This window comes from Schistocerca serialis, chromosome 2, assembly GCF_023864345.2.
Source record: "Schistocerca serialis cubense isolate TAMUIC-IGC-003099 chromosome 2, iqSchSeri2.2, whole genome shotgun sequence".
Lineage (NCBI taxonomy): Eukaryota > Metazoa > Arthropoda > Insecta > Orthoptera > Acrididae > Schistocerca > Schistocerca serialis.
The window spans coordinates 814,880,013-814,898,908 of NC_064639.1; positions in this window are offsets into that span (position 1 = coordinate 814,880,013).

Consider the following 18,896-nt stretch of genomic DNA (forward strand, 5'->3'; position numbering starts at 1 on the left):
ATCACACAGACAGTTCATAGAGACATGTACCGTGTGTGCTCGAGCATTATCCTGTTGAAAAAATGGCATCACAATACTGTCATATGATAGGTAACATATGAGGAGGACGCAGGATGTCGTTGTGCTTTCAGAGCTCCCTCAATCACTACGATCCGTAATTTGAAGTCATACGCGATGGCTCCCCACATCATACCGCCAGCAGTAGTACCGCTGAGTTTCCCCAAAACACTGGAGGGGTGGGACCTCTCCCGAGGTCATCACCGTACTTGACGTAGATGGTCAGCCAGGGTAAAGCAGAAACGCGATTCCTTGCTGAACATAATGCGACGCAGTTAATCAGTATTCCATGCTTCCCGCCGGCCGCTGTGGTCTCGCGGTTCTAGGCGCGCAGTCCGGAACCGCGCGACTGCTACGATTGCATGTTCGAATCCTGCCTCGGGCATGGATGTGTGTGATGTCCTTAGGTTAGTTAGGTTTAAGTAGTTCTAAGTTCTAGGGGACTGATGACCACAGCTGTTAAGTCCCATAGTGCTCAGAGCCATTTGAACCATTTGAATCCATGCTTCCCTGCCACGGCACGACTTCAATCGCAGCCATTTTTCTTGTGGTGTTAACGGCTGCCTACGTATATGACGATATTAACGTAATTCGGCTGCTGCTGTCCTCCGAATAATGGTGCTGACTGACACAGAAAGTTGCAGGATCCATTACTTGTCCTCGGATGCCAGTTGCAGGTGTGAAGGAATGTCGATGTGCTCGGTGCACACGATACGGCGATACTTCCTTGTGGTGGTGAGATGTGGTCGACCTGAACCTTGACAACGATTGTGCCTGCCTCACGTTTCCATGCAATTCAACACTGGACTACTGCCAGATCCGAATGCCCCACAGATCCGGATATTGCGCAGTTTGACCAGCTGGCCAAATGGAGACCCACAATGAGATGCCTTTCAAATTTTGTCACGTGCTGATACGGCTGTTTCACACGAGTATCCCGTAGTTCCTTGTCCACAATGATCACTCAAGACGCTGTTCACGCCCCTTATATCTGTCAGCTCTGGTACCAATATTAAACATGATCAACACTAATGGACTGCGGTGGCTGTTATCTCTGTAACAGAGAATTGCAACGCTAATCGTGTACATACCTGCCGATGCCGTGTACGTGTGCGAAGTTACATTGACATTTGAGGATGGCTTCTGCGTGCTTCGCTTTATTTGTTGGGCAGTGTAGATGGATGTGTGTAGTTGTTTATGCTTTAGCAAAGTGGACTGTCTAGAGGAATATCTACCATACTTAGTGCATATACGACTTACCATAAAAAAAAGCTGCTGTAGCCTAGCGTCAGTCTGTAGGGGAAGAGGAAGGAAGTGATTTGTAGAAATAAGCTATCGCTGGAAAGCTCGAAGCATGAGGGCGACTTGCAAATACTGTCAAAAACGTTTATTATTTTCGGTTTACAGTCCGGGCGAAAAATGTTGTTCTTTCTAAAGATTGCTAGACCTATCAGTGGCAAGTTAGGTCTTCTAAGTATCTTTCCGTGAATTTGAGATATTCCTCCGACGGATGCCCAACCAAGAATGTCGTTAGTCTTCCTCCTGGAGGATAATAAAAATATTTATGATCACAGTTCATGTTAAATTAATATTTTAGTAATCTTTACAAGATTTGACTTGACTGTACTTGTATTTTCAAAATACACTCCTGGAAATGGAAAAAAGAACACATTGACACCGGTGTGTCAGACCCACCATACTTGCTCCGGACACTGCGAGAGGGCTGTACAAGCAATGATCACACGCACGGCACAGCGGACACACCAGGAACCGCGTGTTGGCCGTCGAATGGCGCTAGCTGCGCAGCATTTGCGCACCGCCGCCGTCAGTGTCAGCCAGTTTGCCGTGGCATACGGAGCTCCATCGCAGTCTTTAACACTGGTAGCATGCTGCGACAGCGTGGACGTGAACCGTATGTGCAGTTGACGGACTTTGAGCGAGGGCGTATAGTGGGCATGCGGGAGGCCGGGTGGACGTACCGCCGAATTGCTCAACACGTGGGGCGTGAGGTCTCCACAGTACATCGATGTTGTCGCCAGTGGTCGGCGGAAGGTGCACGTGACCGTCGACCTGGGACCGGACCGCAGAGACGCACGGATGCACGCCAAGACTGTAGGATCCTACGCAGTGCCGTAGGGGACCGCACCGCCACTTCCCAGCAAATTAGGGACACTGTTGCTCCTGGGGTATCGGCGAGGACCATTCGCAACCGTCTCCATGAAGCTGGGCTACGGTCCCGCACACCGTTAGGCCGTCTTCCGCTCACGCCCCAACATCGTGCAGCCCGCCTCCAGTGGTGTCGCGACAGGCGTGAATGGAGGGACGAATGGAGACGTGTCGTCTTCAGCGATGAGAGTCGCTTCTGCCTTGGTGCCAATGATGGTCGTATGCGTGTTTGGCGCCGTGCAGGTGAGCGCCACAATCAGGACTGCATACGACCGAGGCACACAGGGCCAACACCCGGCATCATGGTGTGGGGAGCGATCTCCTACACTGGCCGTACACCACTGGTGATCGTCGAGGGGACACTGAATAGTGCACGGTACATCCAAACCGTCATCGAACCCATCGTTCTACCATTCCTAGACCGGCAAGGCAACTTGCTGTTCCAACAGGACAATGCACGTCCGCAGATATCCCGTGCCACCCAACGTGCTCTAGAAGGTGTAAGTCAACTACCCTGGCCAGCAAGATCTCCGGATCTGTCCCCCATTGAGCATGTTTGGGACTGGATGAAGCGTCGTCTCACGCGGTCTGCACGTCCAGCACGAACGCTGGTCCAACTGAGGCGCCAGGTGGAAATGGCATGGCAAGCCGTTCCACAGGACTACATCCAGCATCTCTACGATCGTCTCCATGGGAGAATAGCAGCCTGCATTGCTGCGAAAGGTGGATATACACTGTACTAGTGCCGACATTGTGCATGCTCTGTTGCCTGTGTCTATGTGCCTGTGGTTCTGTCAGTGTGATCATGTGATGTATCTGACCCCAAGAATGTGTCAATAAAGTTTCCCCTTCCTGGGACAATGAATTCACTGTGTTCTTATTTCAATTTCCAGGAGTGTATTAAGATAACTACTTTGACTCTACACTATAGATGGATGTGATTCGTTTTCGTCCCTATTTGAAGACATGGAATGACAAGGAACTGAACATCTCACAGCAATGTTATAAAGTAGTAATTCGATGTGTGGCTAATTCGTTCAGTTATCTTAGTAGAATGTGAACTCACTTTTTTTAACATTTTAGTCATACTGTTAGTAATAAATAAATCTTTACGTTCAACCGTGTAACCGACTTCACACCCCAAATGCCACTCTTTCGTCCATGCTGTGCTTTATTCTGGCGTGTATTTCTCCGATAAGTGTCTTACTAAAATGGGTTTCTCTTTGTTTACTTAAACTGATACAGAACATTCATTTAATTTATTCGCCACTGCGAATATGAACAACCATCAGCTTTAGAAAGGAATGTGCCGGACGAGGACTTCCCGCTTATCGCGAGCGGTCGACTTACCATTTGGCTATCCGTGCACGACTCATTCGCAGCCCCCAACTTCCATATGTCGTCAACAATGCATCTGCAACCTGTACTCGTACATCCATTATGTACACTCCCGTACAGACGAGACATTTTACTTGAAACTCACTAGACCGGTGTCGGCGGATAAGTACGATATTGCAGTGCCTGTGTTATTCTAAAAGAACTTTACGTCGTAATTCAGAATAACACAGGCACTGCAATATCTTCAGATATCGTATCGAAGGACACAGAACATTGTTCTTGCTACTGGCCTGTTGAAACCTTCGCTGCACAATGTTTTCGTATCTGCATGATGTCCTTTTTTGTACTCTGTTGATTTTTTGCATCTCCGTGCAAAAAATTATGACAACGTAACCTATCGTCGTCGTTGGATTCTCCCTAACATATTGATCTACATTAAGTAGAGGTGTGTAATGTTACACATATCTAGGCGACCTATTAGGTCATCTAGAGTTGGTATTGAGGAGGGAGGTGATTAGCTGACTTGGCTAGTGTGTGTCGGTGTGGTGAGGAAGGCCTCACGACCGCTCTAGGCGAGCTCAGGTATAAAGAAAGTATATCTGAAATATGTCCACTTGTTGTTGTGGTCTTCAGTCCAGAGACTGGTTTGATGCAGCTCTCCATGCTACTCTATCCTTTGCAAGCTTCTTCATCTCCCAGTACCTACTGCAACCTATATCCTTCTGAATCTGCTTAGTGTATGCATCTCTTGGTCTCCCTCTACGATTTTTACCCTTCACGCTGCCCTCCGATGCTAAATTGGTGATCCCTTGATGCCTCAGAACATGTCCTACCAACCGATGTTTAAGTGTGTGTGTGTGTGTGTGTGTGTGCATTGCAGTCTTAATGACGTAGGCAGTTGCCGAAAACAGAGATGATACTATTATAAATATTGTTATTTTTGTCATTTAAGATGTATTCAGGTTGTTTTGTTTGGTGTTGTATATTTGGAGTGTTTCAAGGATGGCTAGTTTTCTCCCTTTTGGTTGGATGTGTAGGATGCCGATACTCGTGTAGTTAACATGATGTTTTGTTTCATGCAGGTGGGTAGCTATTGCTGATGTGTGATATTTTTTGTTTTTTAGTTCTGCCATGTGTTCTTTAAATCTAATCTCAAATGATCTGCCTGTCTGGCCCATGTAGAAGCAGTCACAGTCCAAAGATTCGATTTTGTACGCACCTGTGTGATGAAGTCGGTTTTGTGTGCTGATATTGGTACCCCACAAATGTAAATCCACCTGATGATGGAGATTTAAACCTTTGAAACGCGTCGTGTATATAAAAAAACAATGACTGGTTACAGTAAACTTGTTGTTTGATTTAATGTCAATAACAGTCACGGTAAAGCCTAACCTAAAATGTTCGCATTTAAAATTCGATAGTAGGAAAAGGAAGAGAAGGAAACTTAGTAGGTGAATAGGGAATGGGGGTGAGGAATGAAAGAGGAAGCCGCCTGGTAGAATTTTGCACAGAGCATATCTTAATCATAGCTAACACTTGGTTCAAGAATCATGAAAGAAGGTTGTATACATGGAAGAAGCCTGGAGATACTGGAAGGTCCCAGATAGATTATATAATGGTAAGACAGAGATTCAGGAACCAGGTCTTAAATTGTAAGACATTTCCACAGGCAGATGTGGACTCTGACCGCAATCTATTGGTTGTGAACTGTAGATTAAAACTGAAGAAACTGCAAAAAGGTGGGAATTTAAGGAGATGGGACCTGGATAAACTGACTAAACCAGAGGTTGTACAGAGTTTCAGGGAGTGCATAAGGGAACAATTGCCAAGAATGGGGGAAAGAAATACAGTAGAAGAAGAATGGGTAGCTTTGAGGGATGAAGTAGTGAAGGCAGCAGAGGATCAAGTAGGTAAAAAGACGAGGGCTGGTAGAAATCCTTGGGTAACAGAAGAAATAGTGAATTTAATTGATGAAAGGAGGAAATATAAAAATGCAGTAAATGAAGCAGGCAAAAAGGAATACAAACGTCTCTAAAATGAGATCGACAGGAAGTGCAAAATGACTAAGCAGGGATGGCTAGAGGACAAATGTAAGGCTGTAGAGGCTTATCTCACTAGGGGTAAGATAGATACTGCCTACAGAAAAATTAAAGAGACCTTTGGAGAAAAGAGAACCACTTGTATGAATATCAGGAGCTCAGATGGAAACCCAGTTCTAAGGAAAGAAGGAAAAGCAGAAAGGTGAAAGGAGTATATAGAGGGTCTATACAAGGGCGATGTACTTGAGGACAACATTATGGAAATGGAAGAGGATGTAGATGAAGATGAAATGGGAAATATGATACTGCATGAAGAGTTTGACAGAGCACTGAAAGACCTGAGTCGAAACAAGGCCCCGGGAATAGACAACATTCCATCAGAACTACTGACGGCCTTGCGAGAGCCATTCCTGACAAAACTCTACCATCTGGTGAGCAAGATGTATGAGACAGGCGAAATTCCCTCAGACTTCAAGAAGAATATAATAATTCCAATCCCAAAGAAAGCAGGTGTTGACAGATGTGAAAATTACCGAACTATCAATCAGTTAAAGATCAATTTGGATTCCATAGAAATGTTGGAACACGTGAGGCAGTACTGACCCTACGACTTATCTTAGAAGATAGATTAAGGAAAAGGTAAACCTACGTTTCTAGTATTTGTAGAGTTAGAGAAAGCTTTTGGCAATGTTGACTGGAATACTCTCTTTCAAAATCTGCAGGTGGCAGGGGTAAAATACAGGGAGCGAAAGGCTATTTACAATTTGTACAGAAACCACATGGCAGTTATAAGAGTCGAGGGGCATGAAGGGGAAGCAGTGGTTGGGAAGGGAGTGAGACAGGGTTGTAGTCTACCTCCGATGTTATTCAATCTGTATATTGAGCAAGCAGTAAAGGAAACAAAAGAAAAATTCGGAGCAGGTATTACAATCAATGGAAAAGAAATAAAAATTTTGAGGTTCGCCGATGACATTGTAATTCTGTCAGAGACAGCAAAGGACTTGGAAGAGCAGTTGAACGGAATGGACAGTGTCTTGAAAGAAGGATGTAAGGTGAACACCAGCAAAAGGAAAACGAGGATAATGGAATGTAGTCGAATTAAGTTGGGTGAAACCGAGGGAATTAGATTAGGAAATGAGACACTTATAGTTGTAAAGGAGTTTTGCTATTTGGGGAGCAAAATAGCTGATGATGGTCGAAGTAGAGCGGATATAAAATGTAGAATGGCAATAGCAAGGAAAGTGTTTCTGAAGAAGGGAAATTTGTTAACATCGAGTATAGATTTAAGTATCAGGAAGTCGTTTGTGAAAGTATTTGTATGGAGCGTAGCCATGTATGGAAGTGAAACATGGACGATAAATAGTTTGGACAACAAGAGAATAGAACCTTCCGATATGTGGTGCGACAAAAGAATGCTCATGATTAGATGGGTAGATCACATAACTAATGAGGAGGTTATGAATGGTGGTCTCCATTTGGTTCCCAAGTCGTGCAGCGACCGTAAACCATGAAATTGCCAAATATGCAGCAACCAGTCGCAAAATCATGTTTTATTTATTCACTTTTGCAAATCGATTTCAACTGATTAACAGCCGTCATCGGTGCTACAAATACAAGAATAAAAATAATCGGTCACTGTTTTAATTATTTTTATTCTTGTATTTGTAGCACCGATGACGGCTGTCAATCACTTGAAATCGATTTGCAAAAGTGAAAAAATAAAACATAATTTTGCGATTGGTTGCTGCATATTTGGTAATTTTAATGAGGAGGTATTGAACAGAATTGGGGAGAAGAGAAATTTGTTGCACATGCGGGGACCAAGCAGCAACCGGTATTGTAATTGTAAACTGTCGATGCTGCGTTGGTAAAGTACCGGAACTTCAAGCGCTGATAGAAAACACCGAAGCTGAAATCGTTATAGGTACGGAAAGCTGGCTGAAGCCAGAGATAAATTCTGCCGAAATTTTTACTAAGGCACTGACGGTGTTTAGATAGGATGGATTGCATGCAGCCGGTGGTGGCGTGTTTGTCGCTGTTAGTTGTAGTTTATCCGGTAGTGAAATAGAAGTGGATAGTTCGTGTGAATTATTATGGGTGGAGGTTATACTCGGCAACCGAGCTAGGTTAATAATTGGCTCCTTTTACCGACCTCCCGACTCAGCAGCATTAGTGGCAGAACAACTGAGAGAAAATCTGGAATACATTTCACATAAATTTCCTCAGCATGTTATAGTCTTAGGTGGAGATTTCAATTTACCAGATATATACTGGGACACTCGGATGTTTAGCACAGGTGGTAGGGACAGAGCATCGAGTGACATTATACCGAGTGCACTATCTGAAAATTACCTCGAGCAATTAAACAGAGAACCGACTCGTGGAGATAACATCTTGGACCTACTGATAACAAACAGACCCGAACTTTTCGACTATGTAAGCGCAGAAAAGGGAATCAGTGAACATAAGGCCGTTGCAGCATCCCTGAATATGGAAGTAATTAGGAATATAAAAAAAGGGAGGAAGGTTTATCTGTATTCCAGACTGCCTAACAGAGCAAAGCGAAAATTTCTGTTCCGACACTGACAATGTTGAGTGTTTATGGTAAAAGTTCAAGGCAATCGTAAAATGCGTTTTAGACAGGTACGTGCCGAGTAAAACTGTGAGGGACGGGAAAAACCCACCGTGGTTCAACAACAAAGTTAGGAAACTACTGCGAAAGCAAAGAGAGCTTCACTGCAAATTTGAACGCAGCCAAAACCTCTCAGACAAACAGAAGCCAAACGATGTCAAAGTTAGCGCAGGGAGGGCAATGCGTGAAGCGTTCAGTGAATTCGAAAGTAAAATGTACCGACTTGACAGAAAATCCTAGGAAGTCCTGGTCTTACGTTAAATCAGTAAGTGGTTCGAAACAGCATATCCAGACACTCTGGGATGATAATGGCATTGAAACAGAGGATGACACGCGTAAAGGTGAAATACTAAACACCTTTTTCCAAAGCTGTTTCACAGAGGAAGACCGCACTGCAGTTCCTTCTCTAAATCCTCGCACGAACGAAAAAATGGCTGACATCGAAATAAGTGTCGAAGGAATGGAACAGCAACTGAAATCACTCAACAGAGGAAAGTCCACTGGACCTGACGGGATACCATTTCGATTCTACATTGAGTACGCGAAAGAACTTGCCCCCTTCTAACAGCCGTGTACCGCAAGTCTCTAGAGGAACGGAAGGTTCCAAATGATTGGAAAAGAGCACAGGTAATTCCAGTTTTCAAGAAGGGTCGTCGAGCAGATGCGCAAACCTATAGGCCTATATCTCTGACATCGATCTGTTGTAGAATTTTAGAGCATGCTTTTTGCTTGCGTATCATGTAATTTCTGGAAACCCAGAATCTACTCTGTAGGAATCAACATGGATTCCGGAAACAGCGATCGAGTGAGACCCAACTCGCTTTATTTGTTCATGAGACCCAGAAAATATTAGATACAGGCTCCCAGGTAGATGCCATTTTACTTGACTTGCAGAAGGCGTTCGATACAGTTCCGCACTGTCGCCTGATAAACAAAGTAAGAGCCTACGAAATATCAGACCAGCTGTGTGGCCGGATTGAAGAGGTTTTAGCAAACAGAACACAGCGTGTTCTTCTCAATGGAGAGACGTCTACAGACGTTAAAGTAACCTCTGGCGTGCCACAGGGGAGTGTTATGGGACCATTGCTTTTCACAATATAATAATGACCTAGAAGATAGTGTCGGAAGTTCCATGAGGCTTTTCGCGGATGATGCTGTAGTATACAGAGAAGTTGCAGCATTAGAAAATTGCATCGAAATGCAGGCAGACCTGCAGCAGATTGACACTTTGTGCAGGGAGTGGCAACTGAACCGTAACATAGACAAATGTAATATATTGCGAATACATAGAAAGAAGGATCCTTTATTGTACTATTATATGATAGTGGGACAAACACTGGTAGCAGTTACTTCTGTAAAATATCTGGGAGTATGCGTACGGAACGATTTGAAGTGGAATGATCATATAAAATTAATTGTTGGTAAGGCGGGTGCCAGGTTGAGATTCATTGGGAGAGTCCTTAGAAAATATAGTCCATCAACAAAGGAGGTGGCTTACAAAACACTCGTTCGACCTACACTTGAGTATTGCTCATCAGTGTGGGATCCGTGCCAGGTCGGATTGACAGAGGAGATAGAGAAGATCCAAAGAAGAGCGGCGCTTTTCGTCACAGTGTTATTTGGTAAACGTGATAGCGTTATGGAGATGTTTAGCAAACTCAAGTGGCAGACTATGCCAGAGAGGCGCTCTGCATCGCGGTGTAGCTTGCTGTCCAGGTTTCGAGAGGGTGCGTTTCTGGATGAGGTATCGAATTTATTGCTTCCCCCTACTTATACCTCCCGAGGAGATCACGAATGTGAAATTAGAGAGATTCGAGTGCGCACGGAAGCTTTCCGGCAGTCGTTCTTCCCGCGAACCATACGCGACTGGAACAGGAAAGGGAGGTAATGACAGTGGCACGTAAAGTGCCCTCCGCCACACACCGTTGGGTGGCTTGCGGAGTATAAATGTAGATGAAGATGTAGAACTTGACTAGAAGAAGGGATCGGTTGGTAGGACATGTTCTGAGGCATCAAGGGATCACTAATTTAGTATTGGAGGACAGCGTGGAGGGTAAAAATCGTAGAGGGAGACCAAGAGATGTATATACTAAGCAGATTCAGAAGAATGTAGGTTGCAGTAGGTACTGGGAGATGAAGAAGCTTGCACAGGATAAAGTAGCATGGAGAGCTGCATCAAACCAGTCTCTGGACTGAAGACCACAACAACAACATCTCATCATACATTTCATCTATCTCTTCGTCATCTGCGGAGCTAATTGGCATATAAACTTGTACTAATGTGGTAGGCGTGGGCTTCGTATCTATCTTGGCCACAATGATACGTTCACTACACTGTTTGTAGTAGCTTACTCACACTCTTGTTTTTTTTATTCATTATTAAGCCTGCTCCTGTATTACCCCTGTTTGAGTTTGTACTTATAACCCTGTATTCACCTGACCAGAAGCCTTGTTCCTACTACCACCGAACTTCACTAATTCCCACTATATCTAACTTTAATCTATCCATTTCCCTTTTTAAATTTTCTAACCTACCTGCCCGATTATGGGATCTGACATTTCACGCTCCGATCCGCAGAACGCCAGTTTTCTTTTTTCTGATAACAGCGTCCTCCTGAGTAGTCCCCGCCCGGAGATCCGAATGGGGGACTATTTTACCTCCACAATATGTTACCCAAGTGGACGCCCTCATCATTTAATCATAAAGTAAAGCTGAATGCCCTCGGGAAAAATTACGACTGTAGTTTCCCCGTGCTTTCAGCCATTAGCAGTACCAGCACAGCAAGGCCGTTTTGGTTAGTGTTGCAAGACCAGATCAGTCAATCATTCAGACTGTTGCCCCTGCAACTACTGAAAAGGCTGCTGCCCCTCTCAGGAACCACACGTTTGTCTGGCCTCTCAACAGATACCCCTCCGTTGTGGTTGCATCTAGAGTACGGCTATCTATCAAACAATTTCTACTTACAACTCTTAAAAATTCAGTAATGAATCACAGTTCCATAGTAAATCAAAACTGAATACACATCCGCAATCTTAGCAAACTGACGCACATCCAATGAAACAATAACACATTCAGTATCCTAAGAACTACAGCAGTTAATAACTTACAGTGACTGAATATCTCCACAATACAGCTTGAAATTAACAACTTTTAAACGGTCTCTATGACTTCAACAAACAATGTCTCGGATGGTAGCACTGGTCTATAAGTATCATCCCTGAAAGCTGCAATCTGTATCTACTTTATTTACTGATTTATTACGTTTTTATATCCTTTCCATTATGTAACTGTCTGTTAGAAAATCGTTTTCTCCACAACAACACAGCAACTGAACGCAGCATGAATGTTTCATATCTTGTCATACTTGTGTAGTTATTTAATGGACATTTTTCTAGTTCTGCCTGTAGTTTTATCTAAATGTTGATATTAAAAACCATTGTTATTTAGAAGTGGTTAGTCGCATGCATTAACTGACACCACCACTGAAAAGAGTGTCAAAAGACGTTTCCGTCAAGCAGGCCTAAGTAATTGCTCAACAAGTATTTAAAACATTTTACTGTCACTTAACACGTGCGCACAAGTGCAAGAGTTCTGGCTTACTTATTTATGAATAAACTATTATTTATAATAATTGTAAATGGTCTGAGTGAGACGAATGTTTATAACATCCCTTTCATTAAATATTGTTATAATTTATTAGTTTATAACGGAAAGTGGTCAAGTTGAGTCGTTGAGTCAAATAATGTTGTAGAACAGAAGGAAAATGTATTTTTGGTAGGGATGGCCCCAGTGAGAATTAGGCAGTGGCGGAACGCTACTGGAGTAAAATGAAGACACACTTTTTACGTCATGCACTCAAGGGAGCAATGGAGGACACACTAAGTCGGCATGTGGAAGGAGACAAACCCGCTGAGGTAACGTGTGATATTGGGTCGTGTGAGTGATAGAGTCTGGGCGATGAACGGCCGATAGAAGATTTTAACTTTCAAACGGACTTTAACTTTTGCAAAGTCATAATGTGCTCCAGTTTAGAACTTTTACTCCGCGCGCTTGCATTACAGAATTAAAACTATACAGAGCATTAGTATTTACTCTTTAACTTTCGTGTTTTGATGTGTAAATGGTCGTGCTGAACTCTGAGTTATTTCGAGGTGGCAAAAACTTCGTCTGTTATGGTCTCGAAATGGACTTTGTTTTTCACACGTCTTGGATGACTTTTTAACTTGGGGATTCTGCTACTAATCCTTTAACGTACTTAACGCAACTTAATTGCGTTTTAATAAGGTTACCTTTATAGCTGTTTTATAATTGGTAGTATAGGACCATTTTCCGTTTATTTGAGATTAATTACATGAATAAACATTATTCAACATAATTTTCTGGCGTTGTGTACATCGATTTCAGGCGTTAGAATGAAACTCTTTTTTTGAGTATTTATTTATGTTGCATTTAATATTTCTGATTATTTTATTAATTCACAGCTCTAGCCAATGCACAGAATATTTGCCAGCAGGAACACTGATACATGTTGTTATTCCTAGCGAGTTTAGCTACAGGCCATGAAAGCAGACGTGTACGGCTCGACCGTATGACTTTACCGAGCCATGCTTTTTAAACCGAGTCGTGCATAGCGCAGTTAGCTAGGTATATGGCAATACAGAGGTAAAGTCGCAGGCGGCGAACAAAGGCTGCACTCTACCTGCAGTCACGTACTTGAGCCACAGACTTTACGTCAACTAATTACCTTGCTTAATGGTTCAGACGAAATCGGATTGGCGATTTAGAGACACCAAACAAATGATGGGCTAGCAAATTCGATTCGAGCATAAAATGAAAACGTAAATTCGACAACGATAAACAGTTTCCCAAATTATGTTTTCGTCTTTCAGAAGTTGAGTAACATGTAACTATAGTGCATATCAACGTTTCTCCATAATAATTATGCAAAAAAATGTATGGCATCGAAAGCAGCTAACGTGATGCTTCAAAACAACCTCACTGTTTCGAAATTTCTGACTCATGAAGACTTCCCTTCTAGTCTTTAGATGCCGCCATGTCACCTCAGTTTATTATTATTTCGCCGGAGACATTAACATTGCTTCCCTCGTTGAAATGTCAATAAATGCCTCATGCGCAACTCATTTCTTACCCTGTACTCTAAAACTTATGTTTCCATTCCTACACAAATACATGCCTGAAATGGTGCGAAACGCCTCTTCTGAAGAGGCTAGCAAAAGCTGACAGCTTTCAATCTCGAAAAGGGTGTTCGTAACATGAAAAATGCGCTGTTTCTGTGGAACCTTGTCGATAGAAATAAATTTCGTAGTGCATGAGTCCAGGGAAATTTCTTGTCAGAGTGCGTGTAACATAATAACCCAGCGTCTTGACACCTGTAACATAATAACCCAGCGTCTTGACACCAATGGGCAGACATGTTAAAAATCAATAAAACAGTCTCGATCGCGCTTTCAGATATTTTATTTGTTGGCAACCGGTTTCGGCCCTTTGTTCGGTCCATCTTCAGACTCACACCGCCATTATGGCAGCTGGTGGCGGCAGACGGAGCGAGATCCGTAAAATTACTTTTGACAACAGTAGTTCTACGGATCTCCCTCCGTCCACCGCCACCACCAGCCTTAATGGCGGTGTGAGTATGAAGATGGACCGAACAAAGGGCCGAAACCGCTAGCCAACACACAAAAAATCTGAAAACGCGATCGAGACTCTTTGTACTGAGTTTCAACATTTTACACCGATCGCTCTGCTCCAGTGAAGAATGTTTTCTAAAATTTCGATGGGAAGAAACTCTGCCGAAAGACATCGATATGTGATACTTCTTGTTTTATTGTTGTTGAAGGTGCATGATTTAAGCATAGGAGCAGTTCCTAGCATGCTAACTTGGCATATTAAGTCGCACCACCATTTGTCATAACCTAAATAACATAATAAATAGAATACACTATAAGTGTTTTAAAACAGTAATTTAAGTATCTTTATGGTGGTGTATGAAGCAGCATGTACCTCATAGGGTATGTTATTCCGTACACTGCTAGCATAAATTGATTCCTAATCTAACACAAATTATACAAATTAATGTATATTAAATGACTGCCCAAATAAACCAAAAATTTCGAGTTAACTTTAATTTTAACATGAGTTTTAAGCGCTGTTGCGCTCATTTGAAAGCACTTTTTGCTTTGACCATTTCGTCGTTGCACTTCACAATCACAATTTTTATCCAGCACACGACTGGGGTTCTGGCGTTGGAGCTTAGATAGTTTACCGTCCAGCTGCCTCTGCCAAAACTCATTACACCATTGGCCACGTACTGCGCCGAAACATGAGTCAAGCCTCGACTACCGTCAGTGTTGAAGGAAGATAGCTGTCGAATTATGAATGTGGTGTAGTTACCAGTAATCATATAAATTCCTGATACCCCATCTGAACTTTATTCTCAGTGGAGCTGATACATTCATAAACGGGGTAGGAAAGCAAAAACTGATTCATATCTTTGCAAAATACATTTTATACATTTCGACATTTCTGACACTTTACATTCACAAACAGGATAGCAAAGCAGAAACTAATTTACGTCTTTGGCAAAAATACATTTGACACAGTTCGACGCTTATAACGCTCTGTCCGTGTTCCCACTAGAAAACATGTCTTTTGTGTTAGGAAACTTGTTCAGTGCCATGACTCAACTAACATTTTATCAGTTCTCAAACTTTAAAAAAACTGCAACTCCAGGAAGAATTCTCCCATTTAACTTTCTCTTTTAACTGTGCAGATAAACTGCACTATAAATTCATCAAATTTTATACCTGTTCAAGACCCTTCCAAACTAACATATATTTTGGAATCAACCCAACGAAATGTAACCCCAAAATCTTTGCTTATACTTTGCGCATAACTATATTTTCTGTTTCCATAACCAGTTAAAATTTTGGTGGGGTCTGAAGACCTCCGAGCACAAAAATTTGTGTGGACAATAATTTCCAGTATCTGCGCATATTACACGAGAAACCGATCCAAAATAGTACAAGTAATACATTTAAATAACCCTTTGAAATTTTCTCTAGATCATCTTATACAAATTAGCTTCTTGACTGTCATTAATAATAAAATTAATTCCAGTCAGCCGGTTTCCATAAATGAAAATTTGTGCGGCCAATATTTATTCATTCCTTGCACTAAACTGCCCTCCATACTTTATCACAAATATCTTAGATTCATCATTAATAACCCTTACACGCAACAGAAATAACCTCCAAAATTCTTAAATACTACACATGAAAATACACTTATTTACGTGCTTAGATTTACACACATACCACATTCTTCTTTCACAAGTAGCAACTCTATCACGGTTGACTCTCAGAACATATTTCTCTTTAATCTGAGTATCTTTTAAATCTCACGTTTTTGCGCTTTTTGATCTGTTCAATTTCGTGCCTCTTTCCCCTTTAACCAGTGGGTTGACACAAAATTTTTGACCCGAGAGTAACACCACCTTTGGCTTCGAGAAACACACACATTTTATTTCCTCATCAACATCAATATTTACACTTACAGGCTGCAGATTTTTAATTTCTCCTCTCTTCAAACGTTTCTTATTTAACACATCATTTATAATATCCCTTCCTTTCTTCTAAATATCTATGGTAGACACTATAATTTCCAACCAACCCTCGATGTCATTATCATCAGCAAACATTTCGTTAAACACTTTCTTCACTCCGATTTCATCTTTCTTCCCTTCAAGATCTCTTGGTACTTTAAATTTCACCCTTGCCCATCAGTGAGGTAGTAATGACTTCATAATTTTTCTGTACAAACTCCAATCATTAATAGAATAGTCCATGTCTTCTTTAATGTACCATTGTTTTCCAACATTTTCTCCTAATCCAGTATATTCGACATCACCCCTTTCTAGGTTCTTCACATTTACCCCTAAATCATCTGTAGAATTTAAAGCATCATCAAAATACATTATTTCATAGTCCTCTTCAGAATCAGTTATACTGTTTCCTTACTCCAAAGTAAGGACTTCTGTATCTGCAATATCCTCGCAATTAACCACACAACTTAAAACTTCATCTCCCTTTACCAAAACCTCACTTATTTCCTCTGAATCACCACAAACTTCATCACAAATAACTCCATCAACATCTGCTTCCTTTACATTCATCGATATATTACATAAATCACTATTAATAATTCCGTCAATCTCTGCCGGTACACGACACAAATTGCCGCTACTGCATTGTACCGCATCAGAATTCACAGCGCACTCAAATTCCGGCACACTGAAATCTATCTCTTTCTCCGTTACATTTTCTCTCCTCTCAGACTGCCCTGCTGTTTTATATTCTGACGCACTGTCTAACAAATTATTTTCACATTCATCTTTCCACATCTACTCGTAATTCAAGTTTCCATCAAGAGCCATGAGTTCACTTCCATCATCAGAAATAAAAACACAAATTCCTTCCTTCCGAATATCTAAATAAATCAATAGCTTCAACCTCTACAACTTCAGCTTCTAAAACATCACCTTCACCTTAACAATAAATCACCCACTTCAGCCGCACATAATAAAATTCATCTCCAGTTGAAGAGACTACTGATACGCTGCCTTCACAAATAGCATCGCCTACTTCTGCCTATACAAAATCATCTACATTACTTTCACCTACATTATTATAGTATTGCTGCTACTGACAAGTAATTCATTAGAATTCACCAAACAATTCACCTCCACCAAATTCTCCTGGCCACCGAATTTTTCGCTAAACATGCGTTCTTTCCATCTTTCATTTCCCTTTCACAAAATAAATTTTTCAGAGCCAAATCATCACTACCAACTTTCTCAACACATTCTACAAATTTCTTGCGCCCTCTTTATGGTTAGGCCGCTTCAAGTTTATTCTTACTTCTTTCAATCTCCATTTCCAACATTCGTGACTTCTTTGCTGAATTTTCGATGACCACAGTAATCTTAAAGCAACGTGTCCTTTTCAAAGCCGGTTTATTTTGCCAGCACCGGACCTGAGATGCGGCGACCTCTAGTTCTGCGACGTCTTATTTTGTTGTTGCATTTCGTGAGATGCCTGCCCTTCAGATCTTTGTTCCCACTTTTCATTCCCATTATGAAAATTACCATTTCCATTTTCACTTTGAAGATTATTATTACGGTGATTATTATTTTGGTTATGATCATGATAATTATTTTTGATGCTAATTATTGTTCCCATTCTGATTCCCATTTCCCTATATATTGTTCCCATAACGCGGCCTGAATTTCAAAAATGGCTATGAGCACTATGGGACTAAACATCTGTGGTCGTCAGTCCCCTAGAACTTAAAACTAATTAAGCCTAACTAACCTAAGGACATCACACACATCCATGCCCGAGGCAGGATTCGAACCTGCGACCGTAGCAGTCGCGCGGTTCCGGACTGAGCGCCTAGAACCGCTAGACCACCGCTGCCGCCGCCTGAATTTCAATACCTGATGTAGCTTTCCAATAAAATCTAAAAATTTATCAACGGAATTTGTCAGACTATGAACAAGATTCCTTTACAAAAATTCCAGTAATGGTCTCTTGAGCATCGTGATTTCCGTTAGCACTCCCAGCGGATGATTCATATGCACCAGGTTAACCATTTAATGCACAGCTTATGATTTTATTCTGAGTTGCATTTGCTGTGCTTTACTTCAGAATTTGTTCAGGAAACAACTCTCAAACACTTCACAGGCAGTAAATATGCACACATTAAATGTGACCATGACTATGTGTTACCTTCTAGATACCTTTTTGCGATCGTAATTTTAGCCTCATTTGACATTCCTCGGACAAAACCATCTCTACCCGCAGCAATTAGATCAATTGGATGGTATTTTCCATCATTTGCAAAAAAAAAAAAAAAAAAAAAACTTTGTCGTTTCTGAGTTAACCTATTACACTAGTAGCCTGATTCGCTGCTAAAGAATTTAATTTTGCCCGTGCATCTTGAATCTGCTGTTCCTACTCCAAAGTTTCGTTATTTATTTTTAATTCCAATTGTTGCATATTTTTAATTTTCTCTTTTTCGCATTCTGCCACTCTACGCGACAAATTGTCAACAACTTTCGTGGTTACCTCCTCAAGCGTATTTTGCCTCTGCACATAATCCTTAAAATCGCCCCCAGCTCGCCCTGATCTTTTCAACTTGTCCCCGAAATCTTTATCCACTGGGTCAAGTCTAGTATTAACGAGGCCAACCTCCTCGGATATTTTGCCCATATCTGCCCTAATAATCTCTAATTATGTTTGTCATTTCTTCAGTTTCAGATTTGATCTTTCCCACCTCAGCTCTTACATCTGTCTCTATATTTGCCACTATATTTTCAAATTAATGTGCCTAGCTCTGATTTTCACTTTCAATGTTTGCATCGAGATCAGAATTTCCCTGTACCATTTTTGTACTCACTGCCCCTACACTAGATTGTATATTGCATTGCTCCCAGATTATATTGCACTGGCCCCAAAATTTGGCGGAACTTCCTTTAACCATGCCAATGAATCATCTGTAATTACATCTGCCTTCCCTGGTTTCAGACTGTCTGCTCCACTAATATTGTCCACATTAACACTATCATGTTCTGATTTAGGACCAA